Here is a 20,349-nt window from a genome sequence, read left to right on the forward strand (position 1 = left end):
ATGAGAAATATCAGTATTATGATAGCTGTGTACAAATAATATGTTTGTTTTTACCCTGTGGACTCTAAATCACACAACGGACCATATTTTTTTCTTTTCTTGGGTTACTTCTACCAAATTCAGAACTTTTAAAACAATGGTTTTCATGGTATACATTCTATATATTGGCACAACTTTTTAGTTCTTTTCTTTTTTTCTCCAAAAGATTAAAGTCTTCTGTGTGGACATTGATATATTATTTCAAAAAGGAATAAAGAAAAGGAAGTAAAAACAGATTCTTTAAAATATGTCAGCTAAAGACAATAAAAGCAAATAAACCAATAATTAAACTCCAAATGCTCAATTCCCTTTAATAAAATCAAGACATAAAAATTCATCATAGAATCCAGGCACAGAAAAAGTGGAATCTGCTTTATGCCATGATTATTCCTGAGAAATTTGAGTTGCGGGTCAAAGGGAGACAACATAAGGGAAAAATATGTTACTGGAAAGATTCTAAACCTCATTTTGCAAATCAAAGGAAAGAATAATAAGAAGTAACTTCAAGTTATTCACTGTAGGAAAGAAGAATTTTAAAATGCCCATTTCACTGTTTCATTTTAAGTATTAATTAAAATAATGTGTATAATCGTTATGCTAGTCTGGGTGTTAAAAATGTTAATAGAAACAAAATCACACAAACAGCATCTAACAGGTCAACGGTGGCTTACTCATGAGCAGAGAAAGGCAAATAGAACCACAGGCAAGTATACCACTTATGGGGCTGGAGATGAAAAGATAACATATACCTATTTCTATATTTTCTCTTTCAAGCAATTTCTGATTGCTATTCAGTGTTCATTCCTTTTGCAGCTGTTCACTAGCCATCGTGTTTATACGTTATCTTGTTGACATGTTTCTCCCATCTTCCCCCATATACCTTTTTTAATCATCCCCAGTAGACTCCCATATACACAAGCAAAATTCTCTTCATCTTTTTTTTTTTTTTTTTTAATTTCTCATTTGCTTCCAGCATATGTTCAGAGGGAGGGGGAAATCCAAGACTTTCTGTAAATCTGGTGAGGAAAACTGCAAAGCATGCTCCAATTTTTTCTCTCTAGTCCACAGGAGGTAGAGCCATCATGTTCAAATACTGGTTAGTTTGACGAAGAGTAAGTGAACATCTTTCACAAGCTAACTGCTCTGTCCCTAATGGTTGCAAAGCAACGTCACAATCACTCCCTTGACAATCCTCAGCATTATCCTGAGGTGACCTCATTAGTGTCTCCACTTCACATAAGGAAATCTAATTTAGACTAATTGAGGCAGGGTGATATTTCTAGCCAATAAAGTTAGACAATTTTCTGCCACTTTTTGCAGTATGTCAATCTAAAAGAACTGTTCTGTGATAATGTAACTAACTCCTAGAAGTGCTGGCACAAACTTTATTAAAAATTGTATGCATATGAAGAAGGAAGAAATGAAACAAGAGAAATGAAGCAGAGAAATGAAACAAGAATTTTAAAAAGTGAGCTGTAAGAGAATATGGAAGCAAGGTAATCTTAGGACAAATACCTCCACCAGCACTGTGCCATCTTGACCCCACATGAAATTGGAAAGAATGAACCTGGGAGTTCCCCATTTTAAGCTTAGAGGGGACTAGTTGTGGCACTAAATTAGCTGTGCCCACCAGTTCTCAAAATAGACAAATAAAACCATTTGAAGGAAAATATCAATTTGTTCCCTCAGGGTGCACTCAGATTAAGTTGGACCAATAAAATATTAATAAACACAAAAGGAAGCAAATCACCATCAATTCAGCAGAATAAGAAATAATGAATTCTTTAGATGATCAAAGATCTCAGATATGAAATGAAACAGTATGAAAAATGTGTATTCAATGTTTAATGAAATAAAGTCAAGGTAGAATCAAGAACCTAGAAAGTAAGACTAAACTATTCTAAAGCAGGAGAAGTAGTAGGAGATAGTACCAGAAGTTCGAGAACATGATAGGGCAGGACATAGCCAGAGAGACCTGTGGTGTGCCCACCAGTCAGGCAATTGAACAGGGGCAGTGAGGAGGCGAGGAAATATTATGACAAGTGCTACAGCAAGTGCAGCAGCCTTTAGTACATATTGGAATGCAGATAAGCAACTGAAATTTTTTTTCCAATTTTTTATGTTTGGAAATGCCTATATCAAGTTTCTTTTCTTCATTGGATATAGACTTTTTCAACTTAACCAATACCTTTCTTTCAACATTGTAATAATGTCATTTCACAGACTTCTGTTTGATTTTTGCATGGACATATTTGCTAAGTTTTCAGTGTTTTTACTGGAGTGTATCTATTCTTTTAATCACACTTGGAAAATGTCCAGTGAATAATTTTTGAAATAAGTTGTTCTAACAATTCTTCTCCTAGTTTGTAACCAATAGAAATGGTACCATAGCTGCAACAAAATAAAATAAATAAATAAAATAAAAAAGAAGCATAATAATTGCAAAGATCTGGAAAGAAGCCAGGTGGATGGATGAACACATTGTTGCATACTTAAACAACGGAATGCTACTACAAATGAAATGATTGGTAAACACAGTAATATTCATGAATCTGAAAAATAATATGGTGAAAATAAGTAGCCAGGTATAAAGTAATATAGTTCATACGATGCCATTTATGTAAAATTTTAGAACAAAACAGACAAGCTAATATTTGGTTATAAATATTAGAACCATGTTGCCCAGTAAAGAGTCATAGACTAGAAAAAGGAACAACAGAATTTAGGATTTACTAGGATATAGAAATATCTTAGATCCTAATTCGGATGGTGATTGCAAAAGTGTGTACATCTGTCAAAACTCATCAAACCAAATACTTATATTTTTGGATTATACAGTAAGGTATGTAGGTACATATATGCAAGCTTTCCTAAAAAAAAAAAGGTAATAATTAAGGCTGAGCAACTGATTAAACATATATGTAAAGAGAATAGTTGAGAAATGAAAACTAGATCAGAAGAAATTACATGCATTGAACATTTGATCCTTGTCAAAAGATCCTTGAAATTTGATCTTACCAACAATGTTTTTGCTTAGAAAATAGCCCTGCATTCAAATAACCCATAACATTTATTTATATCTTGGTTTACAGAATTCATACATAAAAAATACTTCTCTTGGTCTAATTATTTGGTTGTGTTTATGACACACGGGATTAAGTACATGAATTGAGTTTTGAATCATGCAGAATACCAAGATTTATATTAACTATATGTGGAGTCCTACAATAAGAGAAATGCAAGACAGCAAGTTGAAGATAGAATTTCACAATGTGTGGTGCATTAATAAGTCAAAAATCATTTGGTTGAATGTGGCTGGAGAATTCAATGAGGGTAAAATTTGAAAGAAGGAACTTGGTCAAGCCACTGTATAAATCAGGTAACAAATACAGAAACATATACACTTACAGAGCACTTTACAGAGCATCTAGCTTCACCAGGAATGAGAACAGAGGAGACAATCTTACCACATAATATTGTGTGTAGTAGCCACCGTGACTAGGACACTAGGCAACTAATGAAGCCCACTACAATCATCCAACTGCCCAGAGTTAAGGAAAAATTCTTCCCTTGAATCAATTTTCAATAAAGGTACCATTACAGTAGATTGTAGGAAGAATCTGCTGCTCTTTGGAGAGGTTTTAGTGGGTGCAATTATCAAGCTTACTTGCCAATTGATCTCTTGGCTGGTGACTGACTACTTATTGTCTGATGCAGTCTAACCAAACCAGTGCCAAATCTATAAGACACTTTGTAGTATAGCTTGAAGTTTGGAAGTGTGATACCTCCTTTCTCTTTTGTTTTCATCAGTAGGGTTTTGGCTATTTGTGGGGTTTTTTTGTGGTTCCATATGAATTTCATCAGTATTTGTTCTATTTCTTTGAAGAATGTCATTGAAATTTTTATTGGAATAGTGTTGAATCTGTATATTGCTTTTGATAAGATGGACAACCCCAAATGCCCAAAAATAGATGACTGGATCAAGAAAATGTGGCATGCTGCACTCCCCCCCTGCAGTGACCTTCAGGGCTAATGGCTGTTGCCATGGTCCCTGAGGTCCGGCGTGGGCAAGGAACCATGCGCGCAGGGGGAGTACAGCAAACTCCCTAAGATGCAGAGAAGCCGAATGCCTGCCAAGAAATAATGACCACCAGAAGCTGCCACAAAGATGATTAAAAGAAATGCTGACCACCTGGAAACTTATCTCGCTTTCTCAAGGCCCACAAACTTTATTCTGCTACAACTGTCTCTCTAAAATCTTTCCTTTTTCTGGTCATTGATTGCTAATTAAAAAACATATGTAATTTAATAATTAGACTAATGCAAATGAAACATTACTAAACACTGTGTTATAATAGAATTGTTGGTTTAATAATCTTTCTATTATGTGCTTAACCTTAGTACCTTTGATATTAACTGCATTATAATATAAATTTACCTATGACAATTAATTATGAGTAAACATAAGTAAGTAATAGTAGTAGTAGTTAGTACAAGAATATAGAAAGAATTTATAGCCTGTCCAATTAGGAATGAGGCTAGGTCCAGATGTAACTTCGGACATAAATCACTGCCCTGTCAATTAAGCTAAGTCTATGAGCAAACTGATCTCTTTGATGTTCACTGTTCCTATGCTTTTAGAAAAACATATATATACTGACCACTAGCTTAATAAAGACGCACTCAGATTTTCACTCTCTTGAAGTGTGTCTGTGTGTCATTTATTCATCAAATCCCTGACCACCCTGCGCAATCTCTCAACCCTGAGACGGCCTCATCGTCCATCGCTGTGCTGGTCTGCGGCAGTGGCATATATACACAATGGAATATTATTCAGCAATCAAAAAAAGATAAACTCATGCCATTCACAGCATCATGGATGGAATTAGAAGGAATTATGCTCAGTGAAATAAACCAGAAGGAAAAAGAAAAATATCAGATGGTTTCACTTATAGCAGGAATATAGGGGAACCAAATAAGACATCAGTGTAAAAAAACAATAACAGTACAAAACACAACAAAGCAAAAATGTACAATTATAAATGAGAGACACCCTGCAGGGGAGGAGGAGGGAGAGGGATCAGAGGGAAGAAGGGAGGAGCACAGGGGACCGAGGTGATGGTGCACGGGTGCCTTGGGGAAAGAACCTCTATGAGGACTACACCTGAGGGGATGGGGGTAAGCAAATATTGTTTATAAATAAACAATGATGTAAAAAACTAATATAAAAATAAAATAATATTTCATGTGCTAGGAGTTAAGTAAAAAATTAAAAATCTATATGACACTAGTAAGGTTTTCTCTACCAGTAACCAGAAAGCATTGCTCACATGGAAAAAAACAGTGACTTCTACTGCCTCCCCAAATGACCTTTACTTGACAAAGCTCAGTGGAATAGAACAGAAACAGTACACTCCCAAAAATAAAAGCCAAAGCACTGAGATGTTTGGTCCACACATTGCCATTCCTTTAAGAGAGACAGAGAAGTAAAAGACACTGGCACTATGAAGAGAGGAGAGTCTGCAGTACTCAGTGCACAACTATTCATTATTTGGATAACATTACAATCATTTAAGATGAGATAAGAAAACATTAAAACAGGGCCTCCCTGGTGGCCTAAGGGTTAAGACTCAGCACTATCATCGCTAAGGCCTGAGTTCGATCCCTGGCCAAGGAGCTGACCCACATATGGCACAGCAGACTTTTCCTGTCTCGCCCACTGCTCCTCTCAGCAGCGGATTTCAGTAGATCCACCTGCTCTGCTCCCCACTCTGTCTCTGGTGAATCTTCTCACCTACCGCCCATGCTTCTAACCTACACCCCAGTTCTTCTATGCATAAATATATGAATCTTTTTTAAAAAAGAAAACATTAAAACAACACTTGTATTAAAGAAGATGTAGGTTTGAATAGACTAAAAGGACAGACAAAGAACCAAATACTACCATTGCAGGTAATTTGAAGAATTTTCCATCATATTCATAGTGTAGAGGTTATGTTAATACTACCAGGAAAAAAACTCACTAGATGGCAAATAGTGGAATTCAAAACATAAATCAACTTCTAAACCCAACTTCATTGCAGACTTGGAATTCTAGAGGAGTATAAGGTGACCAGATCTGAAGAACTATTTCTTATGTACTGTCCATTGTTAAGGATGACAAAAGAATTCTTACTTACACAAATTATAAATTTGATATTTAAGTGTCAGTCATTATTCAGTCATGGATCCTTCAAGATGATACCCATGCAATTCACTCAATTATTTACTGTACATAGTGTAGCATTGGATTATACTATGCCATTGATTCATGCAATTGCAATTAAAAAAAACCTAGAAAATACATATAGACATCTATAATATATCTATATTACATAGATACATATCTGTATCTATAACACTTTATATCTATAAAAGGCACTTGCATTTGCACAGGAAAGAAATCATGACTTTATTATGCATGATGGATTTTGAGATTATAAATATGAATGTGATTAACTATTCCACTAAATACACAAGTAAAAGCATGCTTCCTTTGCTTTTCACAATCACAATGCCCAAAAAATACAGGTTTAACGTGAATGTATGACAACAAAAACTAATACCTGTAATATGCATTCATATCGTTTCAATTTAAGCACAGTGGCAAGATGGAGTAACAAATTTCAAAACCTTGATGGTAGTACATTATCCCTCAATTTGGAGATGTAATGAAGTGTTAAAAGACAAACAGGGGGCTTCCCTGGCAGCACTATGAAGCTATTTGCTGCCACTGTGGCACGAGTTCAATCCCCGGCCAGGGCAGTGAACCACATGGCACAGCAGACCTCTCCTGACTCGCCTGCTGCTCCTCTCAGCAGTGTATTTCAGTCAGTCTTCCTGTTCTGCTCCCCACTCTGTCTCTGGTGAATCCTCTCACCCCTCACACCTCTGGCCTGTACCCCACTTCTTGAATGTAAAAATAAATAAATCTTTTTTTAAAAAGACAAACAACAAAGGAAAGAATAAGTTATCACCAGTTCTTGGTGGTCACACTCAAATATGGCCACTGATAAAAATGGCAACACCAACAATATCAAATTCATTTAAATGAAATTCTTAACTGGTACAAAAAATATAAAACCAGTAATCAATCATATATACTTGAGAGCAATTTCTTATTGACTTGAGATTAAACTTGATGAACTTGAGGATAAGGAAGAACAAGAGTCTGAAATCCACCATGAGTTACAATAAATTCAACATAAATAAAATTTTAATGACATTAAAATTTTGTATTATCAAATGAATTATGAGCCAAATGTACTACTGTACATTTTTGATAGTACCAACTTTCAAGGAATTTTAGGCATGGACCAAATGTCTCAAAGGACGTTTTAGACAGAATTGAATGTTCTATAAAGACTGACACATTAACTTTAGGGAAACTGGTTTCTGACTTTTGGCTTCTGAACTATAAAAGTATACATTTATTTTTTATCTTAAATCACTAAATTTTGGTAATTTATTACATCATCAAATAGAATACATAAATAATAAAAATTATTCAACTTATCCAAAAGATAGAAAAATAATAGGGGGAGGGGGAAAATTATGGAAATGGTGAAACAAAGAGAAAGCATAAAATAATATAGATACTCCACCTACATGTCACGATATTAAATATTAAGGAATTACGTTCCTATATGGAAAAGACAAAGGTTGCTAAATCATCAACAGTAAGTTTATAGCTAGGGAGAAAAAGATAAATTAGACCATCTCTGTTTAAATTATTTATCAACAAATGTAAATAGACTTAAACATTATTTACTATACAAAGCAGAGAGTGGCAGAGTGACAAATAATGAGACTGAAGAGTTGATAAGAAATCAATAATAGGGCCTCCCCGGTGGTGCAGCGGTTGAGCGCTGGGTTGCGAAGCTGCCCGCGGCCTCTGCGGCGCCGGTTCAATCCCCGGCTGCTCCCCGGCCACCAGAGGAGGGTCCCACATGGCGCGCAGACCTCTCCTGCCGCCCGCTGCTCCCCTCAGCAGTGTCTTCGGTCCTTCTGCCTGCTCTGCTCCCCACTCTGGCTCTGGTGAATTCTCTCACCCTCCCACGCTTCTGACTGTACCCAGTGCTTGTATAAACAAAACAAACAAATAAACAAATAAATAAAACATGCCTCTATAAAAAAAAAATAAAGTTCTTTAAAAAAAAAAAGAAATCAATAATACAGAAATCTCTAAGTCATGCTAAGAAAGTCAGTGGAAAACCATGGAGATTTTCACCAGGGCAATGATATAATTGGGAAAGGCAGTCCAAAGAATGTGACCACTGGTGTACTGCCTGAGGGCAATCAGAAGATTTTTATTCTGGGATCCTGTATTCCAGAAGCTGCTCCAAGGATACAATCTTGAGACTATGTGTTATAATGTGCAATGTGTTGTTGAAACTAGGTGTCTTACATAAGTGGCTGGACATAGCTAAAGCTCTATACAGTTATTACTTACTATCCTTGACTGAAACGGAAGTATTAAGAAATGGACTAAACTAAACCAGTATAACTAAACAGATCTTTAAATGTCAGCATTTTTGAATGTCATTTTACCATCATGTTGATAAAAAATCTCCTGGATCACATTAAACAAAATTATTGTATTCAAAGGCCTGCTGTATAAGCTTTATGATTTGGCAGGGTGTGGGATTATGGTGGAAAACTATTTGTCTTACCATGGCACAGGCAACATCAATTCTCTTGTTCACTGAAATTACCACCTACAAATCTGCTTTTTCCTTCTTGTTCTCTCTACCCTCTGCATTGGGGTATCAAATTATACAATACTTGGGTTGTGATCCACCAGCTTTGATCAGAAATATAATCCTTGCTGCTACTACAAAAAGGTGTAAGGAAAGTGAGTGTGGAAATTAAGGTGTAAGTCTTTGAAGAGAGAAAAAAAAAGACCTGAATTAAGGCAATGACAAATAAATGAATAATTTGTTTACTTCACATTCTATTTCAGTATCCAAATCAATCCAACCCCCATCATCATTCACTATAAGCATGCAGCACTGCCCTTGCGCTCCCTGCACTGGCCCATCGTTGATGGCAAAATCCCATCACATGATTCTTTTACGTAGACATTTTGCCTAGTGCCAGGTAAACAGGATCAATACCCAAGACATTTGCTTTTGCTCAGTCACATGAATCAGGGGAGCTGCTACTGAGTGGACACATGCCTTGCCTCCTGTTTTTGCTGGCTTCCTCCTAACTTGGCAAAAGTCTGTGGCCTTGAAAATAAGGGACTTGGGCTAAAAACACTGAAGAGCATCTGTGCTGTGTATACAACACTGTTTTGAAATCTCTTGTCCCTGCTTTAAAGAGCTTGACAGCAGCCAGAACCAACTGTTTTTGTTAATGAAACCACAAAGGCTAAAGCAAAAAAAGAAACCAAACAACCTACAACTTCCTTTCAAGATACCCGGTGTTGAGAATTGACTTCATTGCTCATAAACCCTCTCACAGTAAATTTGAGTACTTACCATGCACCAGGTACTCTAGGGCAGGAAGATGAATCAAGTACAAATCCAACATGAAATGAGTTCACATTTTAACAGGTAAGAAAGAAATAATAGGGCCTCCCTGGTGGGCTAGGGGTTAAGGCTCGGCTCTACCACTGCTAAGCCCTGAGTTCCATCCTTGGCCAGGGAAGTGACCCACATGGTGCAGCAGACCTCTCCTGTCTCCCCCGCTGCTCCCCTCAGCAGTGGATTTCAGTCAGTCTGCCTGTTCTGTTCCCCGCTCTGTCTCTGGTGAATCCTCTCATCCCCCCACACTTCTGGCCTGTACCCCAGTTCTTCTACACAAAAATAAATAAAATCTTTTTTTAAAAAAAAGAGAGATAATAAACAAATGATAGAGACAGATAAATGATGGGGAGAGGGAGAAAGAGAGCTTGGGGAGAGAACTGGTCAAAAAAAAGGATTCTCAAATGAAAGAGTAGAAAAGAGTTTTGTCAGAGTAAAGGGAGAAGCTAGATCATCAGTTTCTACCTAGGGTGCCAGGGGGCACACAGAAGGAGTCTGTTCGAGCCGTGTATTGAAAAATGAAGGGGTGTAAGAGAGAAGAGAATGGGAGGAAATTCCAAATGTGTCCAATAAGAGGCAACACAGGAGTCAGGCGGACAAGGACACACAATCAGTATTAAGTAGGGTACAGGCCAGATTGGAGGCCATGGTGCAGTAACCAAGGTATCATCCCCTTCAGGAAGTCCAGGGACTTCCTCATGTGCTTTTCATAAGGAAAAGATATTTTGAATATGTTCCTTTAATTTATAATCATTTTGCATCTAAGTCATAAAGTCAATGATCTCTGACTCAGTTGTTCCTGTATTTTCTTTTTTTTCCCTTTTTTTAAAAAGATGTATTTATTTATGCATACAGGAACCGGGGTACAGGCCAGAGGTGTGGGTTGTGAGAGGATTCACCAGAGATAGAGCGGGGAACAGAACAGGCAGACTGACTGAAATATATTGCTGAGGGGAGCAGCGGGCGAGACAGGAGAGGTCTGTTGCGCCATGTGGGTTGCTCCCTGGCCTGCCAGGGATCAAACTCGGCTACGAGGCTGTGGACAGCCTCACAGAGCTGCACTTAAGCCCCTACGCTCCCAGGGAGGCCCTCCTGTATTGTCAACCCATTTCTGGAACTTCCTAATATTTTTCGGCTCCTTAGAGTTCCCAAGAAAGAAGAATATGAAAACTTTACCCTCTCTCTTTATCAACTGGTACCTGGGAAACACCACATCTTTTTCAGAGGAAATAGAATGTGTTGTTCTGGGTGAATAGTGCTTTAAATAGGGAGGTAATATGGGAAGATTTCATCATAAACTCAATAAAGCCTTTTGTTTTTCCTGCTTACAATGATCAGTGTTTCTTAATCCCCAATATAGAAGTTATAATAAAATTTATGGCACGAATTGGCAAACATAACAAGACCCCTACTGAAGCGGTAGTATGGGATCTACAACATAAGCCTTCAAATAGGTATTTGAGTCAAGTCACAGATGGCCTGAGAGCTCCAGTGCCTGTCAACTGACCAGCCATGTGCTGAATGCAAAATGTGAATAATTGTCGCTGTGATAACTGGAGAGCTCTTCTTTGGATTTCAAATGTACTTCAGTCTACTTAGCAATATGGTCATCCAGCTCTTCATGAATATAACATAAAAATTTTGTTATTGGAAATTTCCAAACCAGTAGTCATTATTTTACCACTACAAAAACAGTTGCAAATTGTTCCAGTCACTTGGAAAGTAGAAAAAAATTAAAAAATGTCAAGCACCCCATACCCTAAAGTGAGGTAATAGGATACACTGAGGCATAAAATATCAGCATTTGACTAGGAAGAGAGAAAAATAATCAAGTGATGGTATGATTAATGATAACTGCCATAAAGAACACAAATGAGTAGGTGGATTTAGGAATATAATGTTAGTTGTATAAAATGAAGATAGATCATTGAGAATAACTCACATTTGAGACTTGATGAAATAAAAGAGAAAACAATGCTCATACTTGAAGGAAGTAATTCACATGCAAATGGTGCAGCAGAAAGTCAACTGGGTGAGTAAGGAAGAATGTTATAGCAAATAAGATCAGAGACCAGGTTATGCAGGATTTAGGAGGCCAAATTAAAAGTATTTTGTACTCGGAAAAAAAAAAATCAGCATTTGACCCTCACCCACATATGAAATACATAGAGTAAAAGAACTGTTCCAGAGATTTCGATAGTAATCTGCACTTTGGACATTTTCCCCAATGATCACTGGGGGTAAATCTGTCTGAGCTACTCGGTAGAAGCACCTCTCATCGACACTGATCCCGCTTTCGGATGTATCCATGGTTACTGCCCACTGTCAGCATCCAGTGGCTGGAGATTGAATTCTTCAAGGGAAAAGTTTAAACTGAGCTTGTGGTACAATAAATTTAAAAAGACACAGAATATAGACTCACTCCTAAAGACATGAGGAAAAAGGGCAGGTGTTTGAGTTGATAAAGCAAAGCTTCCATCTGGAGATTTGCGAGAGGAGAATAAAAACTGAGCCTTTTAACTACAGTGATGGGCTAGTGAGAACACTTAACATGAGAGCATACACCATGATCTTTTATTCAGGTGTCAAAAGGTGACTTTTCCTTCATCCTGTTACTGAGAAAGACCTCCAGGGTGAATTTCAAGGCTGGCAAGTGGGGCACACACTTCTAGGTAGAATCCCTACCCAGGACATACTAGGAGACTATGAGATCAGTTCGTTAGTGCTCACCCATCATGCACATCCCAGCTTCATCATGGGAAAATTAATGAGTGTGACAGCAAGTAAATAAATGCTTGGAGAGAATCATCAGTGCTAGGGGGCAGTTACAAGGATGGAAGGGGGGATACTTCTCCAGATGAGGGGACTTCATGTGAAGGGCCTGCAGGTATTCTGGAATTTGAAGGACCTGGGATTGGCTTCCGACTCACCTGAATGTGAAAAGCTTTGGCTAAAAGAGGGCTGCAGTGAGAGCATGTGTATTTCCCGGAAAGTAGGACAGAGGTATTAGATGAGCCCCTACTGAAGCTGCAGGAAAGCTGAGTGGCAAATGCTGAAAGGCATCAGGCAGAGGAGGAGTCATAAACAACCAACATGAAGAGGCAAGAGACAGCATGTGGCACACACAAAACACATCATGAGAACAAATAAAAGCCATTTTTATCATTTTCTGAATCTCACAGTCAGTGTCAGTTGTAAATCAGCTGGCTCTTAGCTTCAAATGCCCCCTTCAATATATGTTCTCTGGTAAACAATGAGATTTCTTTCAGCATTTTTCTTTAAAGTTAAGGCTTTTACTTCGGGATACTGGAGGGACATTACAGGAGGAAGAGACTGCCCTGTGGTTTCCACCAGGGGTCAGGGGTACTTGGTGCGGGTGTGAAATCATCGGTGAGGGAACTACCCCAGTCATAAACCCAGAATGCGGTCCCTCAATGGCCTGCCGCCATTTCGTTCTGGAAATCAGAGCCCCACTCAGCCCACACACTAAGGGCCTCCAGCCCAAACCTGTGCTGGTTTGCCACTGCAACCCCACACGCACCGTGCTACCACCCTATGCACACTCTGGAAGGTCACCCATTACCTGCCAGCACCTCCCCCAGCTCCAGATTGACCAAACCAGGTAACCTCTGTTATCCAGGGGTTCAAAACATTCCTTCTCTCCAAGAATGTCTGACCTCCTTCCAAAGTCATCTTCCCTGAGCCCAAGGGTTTCATAGTTTTCTCACACTTATTCTTCTTTTTTTTTTTTTTTTGTGGGACCCTCGCCGGTGGCCGGGGATCGAACTGGCACTGCAGAGGCTGCGGGCAGCCTCACAACCCAGCACTCAACTGCTGCGCCACCAGGGGAAGCCCTACAATTATTCTTTAATAATTTTTAATAATTCTTTTATGGTTACTCTTTAATCATACTTAATAATTATTTTATTAAATAAACTTCCCATGTTTAAACTACTGGTGGTTTCTATCTCCTAATAATACCCAGACAGCTACAGACATTGAGGCAATCCTATAATTGCATGAATTTTTCCCTCCTTTTTTCTGTCCCCAACCCAATTCTCTCCAACTCTGGAGAAGCCAGATGAACCCAATGTGTGGATGTGGAAGAATGATAGAACAGGGAAGAGAAACTTGATGAAATAAAGAAACCTCAAGTCTGCCCCACTAGAATGCCTACAGACCTGATTCAGTACACTTAACAATAATCTAATTCTGACATGGGAATTTATCAGAGCCACTAGAATTTTACCCTGCAAAGCTCTTGGTTGCATGAACTGTCAGCAAAAAAGACTGTCAATCCTCAATAATATAATTTTAATAGTACTGAGAGATTTGTTATAGTCAATGACAAAAGAAGGTATAAAGAAAATATACCAGCATTTAGTCAGAAAGTAGCAACTTTATTCAGAGTCAGAATCTTTAATTAAACCAAATCCCATGATTTTAAAGATTAAATCCTAGAGTCAAAGAAGCCAATATAAATCATTAAATTTCCAGAGTATGAAAGTTATTAAATAAAGAACCACACAATTTTATTAGACTTAACGTATCTACTGGTCCTTAACCCCATTCCTGAAGTTTCAGTTGCCTCAGCAACATCCCTGTAGCTTATTCTCAATCAGTCAGGAACAGAGAACACTTTCTCTCCCAAAGGGAGCTCATCCCAATTTCAAAGAGCACATATGTTCAGAAAATGCCTCCTTTGAATTGGGAGAAACAAAATGGAAGTGGCGATTCCTCATGACAACACTTCAATACTTGAAGGTCGTTATTATTTTCCAGGAGATGTTCTTTTCTCCAAGCTAAAGAATCACCTCTTTTTCTCATGTTTCTTGGCTTAGTGATTTCTCAGTCATAGTCAATCTTCTTTGTACACACACCAGTTATAAATGTCTTTTTTCTATTTCCTTAACATATTTTCCTCTATATGCAATGAAAATCTTACACTATGGTTGGCACAGTACACAGCCTAAATGCAAGAAGAGAACCAAGCTGTCATCACAAAGAATCATTTTTTATCTTCTTCTATGAGAATAACTAGACCACTGTTCACACTATACTCATTAGTTTGGGGTGGTTTTAACCACCTTCCCTACTGCCTGGTCCATATTGCCAGGTTAGTCCTCATCCCAAGCTCCTGATGCATTTACTCTACTACCCACTCATCATCCCTTCTGATAGCCCAGCTATGCCTCTCCTTCAACAGACTAAGCACTAAAATCCCCATTGTCTCATAGTAATGTCCTCCTCCTTCTGTATACTCCACGTAAATTAAGAGCACTACCATCACCCCAGTTACATTAGATAGCTAAAATGGATACAGAGATAAGTGTTAAATATATATTTTCTGTTTGCCACCCTTTAAAAACTTCTTGAAAGTATTCCCTTTCATGTTCTCATACTGTTTTATTGCCAATGATATTCTTCATAAAATTTCTTCTATGTTTCTATTAAACTCACCCCCAACCCATTATTATCTACTCTTCATTTAATATATCACCTAGTCGTCACCTCTTCCAGAAACTCAGAAGGTAACACAGTCGAGACCATGATTGAGTCCAAAATAAGTATATCAACCAAATCCTCCTCCAAACCATCTCTTTTCTGCCCACACAGCACCCACTCCTCTCCCCTTACCCTAAATAGCATTTGATTTCTTCTTTGATTTTGGACTGATTCTTTTTACATTTTTTTAGCCACTTCTTAAAACTTCTTGGTTTGCTTCCCACCTACATTGGCAGTGAACTTATTATAATATATACTCAATTCCCAGTGTGAACACCTGAAATATGTAAAGCCAAATACAATATCATTTCTATTAAAAACAGGCCATTTCGAAATGAAATCTTTTCATAGACCCATAACAAGATTTGAGACAAAAAAAAAAAATGTTGTCAAAGTGGGGCCCAGACTTGTTATTAAGAAAGATTTGAAGTGAATCTTGGAAGGCAACCAACAGCCTCCACCCCGTCTTGAAATAAGCTAATTAAGGAAAAATTGTCCAAAACTCCATGACTGGCAAAGCAGGATAGAGGTTGTTTTTAGACAGTTTCTCTAAAGATGACCCAGCTCAGCTTTCTCCTGTGAGGCGTACATCTGTTCAATAGCAAATTTGAACAACATTTGCCTTGACAAATTCTAGAAGCGTGGTCATTTCCAAACCCACCTTTTTTCTCTGCTACAGGTAAATTCTTACTTGTTTGCTATTACATATTTAGAAAACTTCTTCTTAAGTGTATTATCCTAGCAATTATTGATACTTAGTTAATCAATACATAAAAAGATGCTGCAGGTTTTGACCAGGGTGGTGATAAAGGATGTTCCTTGCATCACTACCAATAAGAACATCTAACATTTAACCAATGGGACACTATATTGGGATTCCTGTGGTTCAGAGTGTTACTGATGCCATTAAACATCAGACACACATGTTGAACATTTAAGACCAACACAAAATGCACCAAAGGAGACATGGAGTATGTTCATGCTTCAGTGTGCACACAGTAGTGGAGAGAAACACTTGGAGGCTGGGGTATGGAATGAAGAGATGGCAGGGATGTCAGCTCAGCCTGGGGAGGATAGAGCAGACATGGTGTCAAGGTACACCCCATTCACTGAGGGGAAACCTATAGGAAGCAGCTGGGCTATGCCAAACAGGATGTACGCCTGGTATGGAAAGAGCAGAGAAAGTGCTATTGATTACACTACTTCTCCCAAATGCTTGAGTTTAGTATTTACAGTGAACAGACAGAAGAGTCTCATATCTGGAACCCAGAGAGAAGGGACAACAAGGGTGTCACAAACACAAGCCAGTCCCCTCGCCCAGCACAACAGCGACATGAGTTGGACCCCTCCAATCTCCTCGCATGCCCTGCTGATACAGCAACTGCAAAAGCAGGTCTCAGTACCTACAGAGCCAGCAAAAGCCAATCAAATGAAATCAAATCAAGCCACAGTTCCACCTGTGGGGAAATTAAAGTAGTTCAACTGTCTAAGTTACTGCTACAAATATTTTAAATGAAATAGGAAAATTAAAGTAACAGAATGGTCAAACAATACACAACACTGATTTCAGGAATGTCTTTGAGGACTAGACTCCAGCAAAAAGGGAAACAAAAGCAAAAATAAACAAATGGAACTTCATCAAACTACAAAGCTTCAGCACAACAAAAGAATCTCATTAAAATGAAAAGATACTTTCTCCTGGTCCCTTATTTAGGTTTTCTAAATTCCTGCTATGAGTGAGACCATCCGGTATTTTCCTTTTTCTTTCTGACTTATTTGGCTGCGCATGATCCCTTCTAGCTCCATCCATGTTGCTGCAAACTACATGTGTTTATCTTTTTTGATGGCTGAGTAATATTCCATTGTGTATATGTACCACATCTTCTTGATCCAGTCATCTATTTTTTGGGCATTTGGGTGGTTTCCATAGCTTAGCTATTATAAATAGTGCTGCTATAAACATAGGGGTGCAGGTGCCCTTTGGAATTGTTTCTGTGTTCTTTGGGTAAATACCTAGGAGTGGAATTGCTGGATTATATGGAAGCTAATTATAATAAAGTAAAAATTAAAATCAACAAGCAACTGTGGACCGGAGATGCACTGCAGAGGGGCAGGGAGAGGAAGGATTAGGGTCAAAATAAGGGGGGTGGGAATTGTATGGGGAATATAACCAAAATGAAAATGCATACATTGTGCAAAAATGAAAAATGATGTAAGAATTATATAACATAAATATTAAAAAAAATGAAAAGACACTTGACTGAGAGATATTTGTACAACATACATCTAGCCAGAGGCTAATATGCAAGATTCACAGAGAAATCATACAACTCAAACAAAAAGAAAACAAATAGCCCAATCAAAAAATAAGCAGAAAAGTTAGATACTTTCACAAAGAAGATATGGAGGACTGATAAGCACATGAAAAAATATTCATCATCACTTTACATCAGGAAAATCTGTATCAAAACCACAATAAGGTACCACTCACACCGTTGAGAATGACCCATATCAAAAGGTCAAAACAGTAAGTGAGGGGCCTCCCCTGGTGGCGCAGGCAGTTGAGCGCAGCACTATGAAGTTGTCCACAGTCTCTGTAGTGCAGGTTCGATCCCAGCGGGCCAGGGAGATTCCTACATGGTGTAGCAGACCTCTCCTGCCTTGCCCACTGCTCCCCTCAGCAGTGTGTTTCGTCAGTCTGCCTGTTCTGTTCCCCGCTCTGTCTCTGGTGAATCCTCTCACCCTCCCGCACATCTGGCCTGTACCCCAGTTCTTGTATGCATGAATAAATAAATCTTTAAAAAAAAAACAGTAAGTGATAGTGGAGGGATGGAGGAAAAAGGAAGAAGATAAAAGAACAAAATGAAGGTCAACTTTTCATGAAATTCATGGTTAGCACTAAGACAATCAGTCGTCTAGAGAAATTTCTGAAAGCATATTGATAGTAATTTCAACCTATAAAGTACAGCAACATATGGTCACTAAAGACACAACTTTATAAGTATTCAGGGTATATCTTAGGTTGCTTTTATACAACAGGTAATATTTTACCAACTCAAACTGACATCCATTCAAAGACCAAAAATTCAACATTGAATAATGTAACGTTGCTAATTTAATTTTGACAGTTTTGGAAAAGTTTATGACTTTAGTATATTCAGAGGGAATTTTTCATATTCTTTCTACAAGAAAGAATAAAAATAAAGTTTATCAAAACCTTACTGTTCCAAATACTATGCAGAATTATAGAATTTAATTGTATACCCCTGACTCCCCATCTGTCTTTTCTTTTTCCCTTAGGATAAAATAACCTGGAATATTTTAGGTAAAAAAAAATTGTCCTTCAGCTTGTTAATTTGGAGGCGCCACAATTCAGAGTGATACATGGCAGCCGTGAATAAGGGATGTCTCGGAAGTAGTGAAATGGCTTGAACCACTTTAGAAATTAATGGACTGACTGTGATATACTGGCGCCTCTTTCATGCATCTATAATTGGAGTGCCAATTTATTTCCAATCATTTCAAGCACTGTAATTATAGAGCATCATAGTTGCCTATTTAACATTCATACGGGAAGCTGTCACATGAATACTGGTCAGGGACCTATATTTTGCAACTGAGATACATGAAAAAAAAAATTTAAGAAAATATAAAAAGGTATGGTTTGTCTTTCAAGACCTGAGCCTTAGCCAAAGTGGGAAGAATTAAATGAGACTGTAGAGTTGATGAATTTTTAAATCATAAAAGTTTCCTTGAAACATTCAACATACCAACATTCAATAGGTGGAGAGAAGAAAAATAAAGAATGGCAACAGTGAATATTGTGTTGGTGTTGTGATGCCATTTTTTTACAGTATATGAATTTTTACAGCACATGAATTTTACTTTATTTTAAAATTCAAGAATTCAGCTGCAGTTAGAAACAGCATGATGTACCCTTAATTTAATAAGATAAAAGCTTGAAATAAGTGCAAGTATAATAAACTACAATGGTGTGGCTTTTATTATGATACAGGGGTTAAAGTTAATCATTTATCTGTCTCTTACTAATAGTATAGAAATTAAAATACCATCAAATCTTGTGATGCCATTTCAATGAACATTCCTTGAGCATCTACTCTGTCTAGCATTCTGATTGCAGCTGAAAATAGTGAAATAACAGTAAAACAACACACATTCAAAATGTTAACATAGTATGAACTGGTTAGGTCGTGCACACCAGCAGATAAGTTTTAAATGGTATCCACTAATACGATTGTTTTCATTTCATACCTGCTGATGCAAAGGTGTAGACTGAATGAAAGGAGTATTTGTTAAAATTTTCTCATAACTCCAAAAACCAAAACTAGTTTGAAACTTCAGTTTCAAGCAAAGTTTTAAATGAAATAATTAAGCCAAGTTTTGAGCACTACTGCAGGCTGAGGGGTCCTCTACATCTGTTTCCATAATTGTACTGTCATAACCACTGTAAGACACTTCTATAACCACTTGTCCACATAATTCTAAAGCAAGGCAAGAAACATCTCTTAATCAATGGAGTATCCTCAGTGTCAATCATAATATCAGGTTCATATTAGCAATCAATAAATGATTTTCCAAAAACTGAATTATTAAATACATGAACAAAATTTACTTTCATAACATTAGTCATATTTCTTTCCCCCTCCATTTCTACCACTTATGAATGATCTTTAATCTAACTTCACCGAGTCTCTATCTAGACCCTAGTAAATGTTTCAACCTTCCCAAAATACCTTTATGCCCTCAGCAAAATTTTCTCCAAATTTTTTGATTACTCTCCATTGTATGAAAAATAAAATATTCTCTCCATCATATATACAGTGTCCTTCACCATTCATTTTTTATCTGCCTCTATGAAGTTATTCCTACCAATGTGGAGGAAAGTTGTTCTGTAAAAAGCAATTAATAAAATGTGTTATTTTTGAGTAATGGTATTTGCAAACTTTTCATTTCAATTCATCAAATATTTAATACCTATTTAAATACCATTTTTATACTCACCATGAAAGTTACAATAATGGGAGTTTTATGGGAATATAAAATTTTAATAGTGATAACAATTTTAACATTGAGTTAGAAAATAATTATATGTTATTAAATCAATAAGGAAAGAGAAAGCTTATATGAGAGAGTATGAAAAAGAAAAGTTTGCCAGAGGATAGGTAGAAGGAGGTGGGGAATTTTTTTAACCAAATTACATAACCACAGCTCTCATTCT

Source organism: Talpa occidentalis, unplaced genomic scaffold (genome assembly GCF_014898055.3).
Source record: "Talpa occidentalis isolate TD23 unplaced genomic scaffold, MPIMG_talOcc4v2.1 talOcc4.3, whole genome shotgun sequence".
NCBI classification, from domain to species: Eukaryota; Metazoa; Chordata; class Mammalia; order Eulipotyphla; family Talpidae; genus Talpa; species Talpa occidentalis.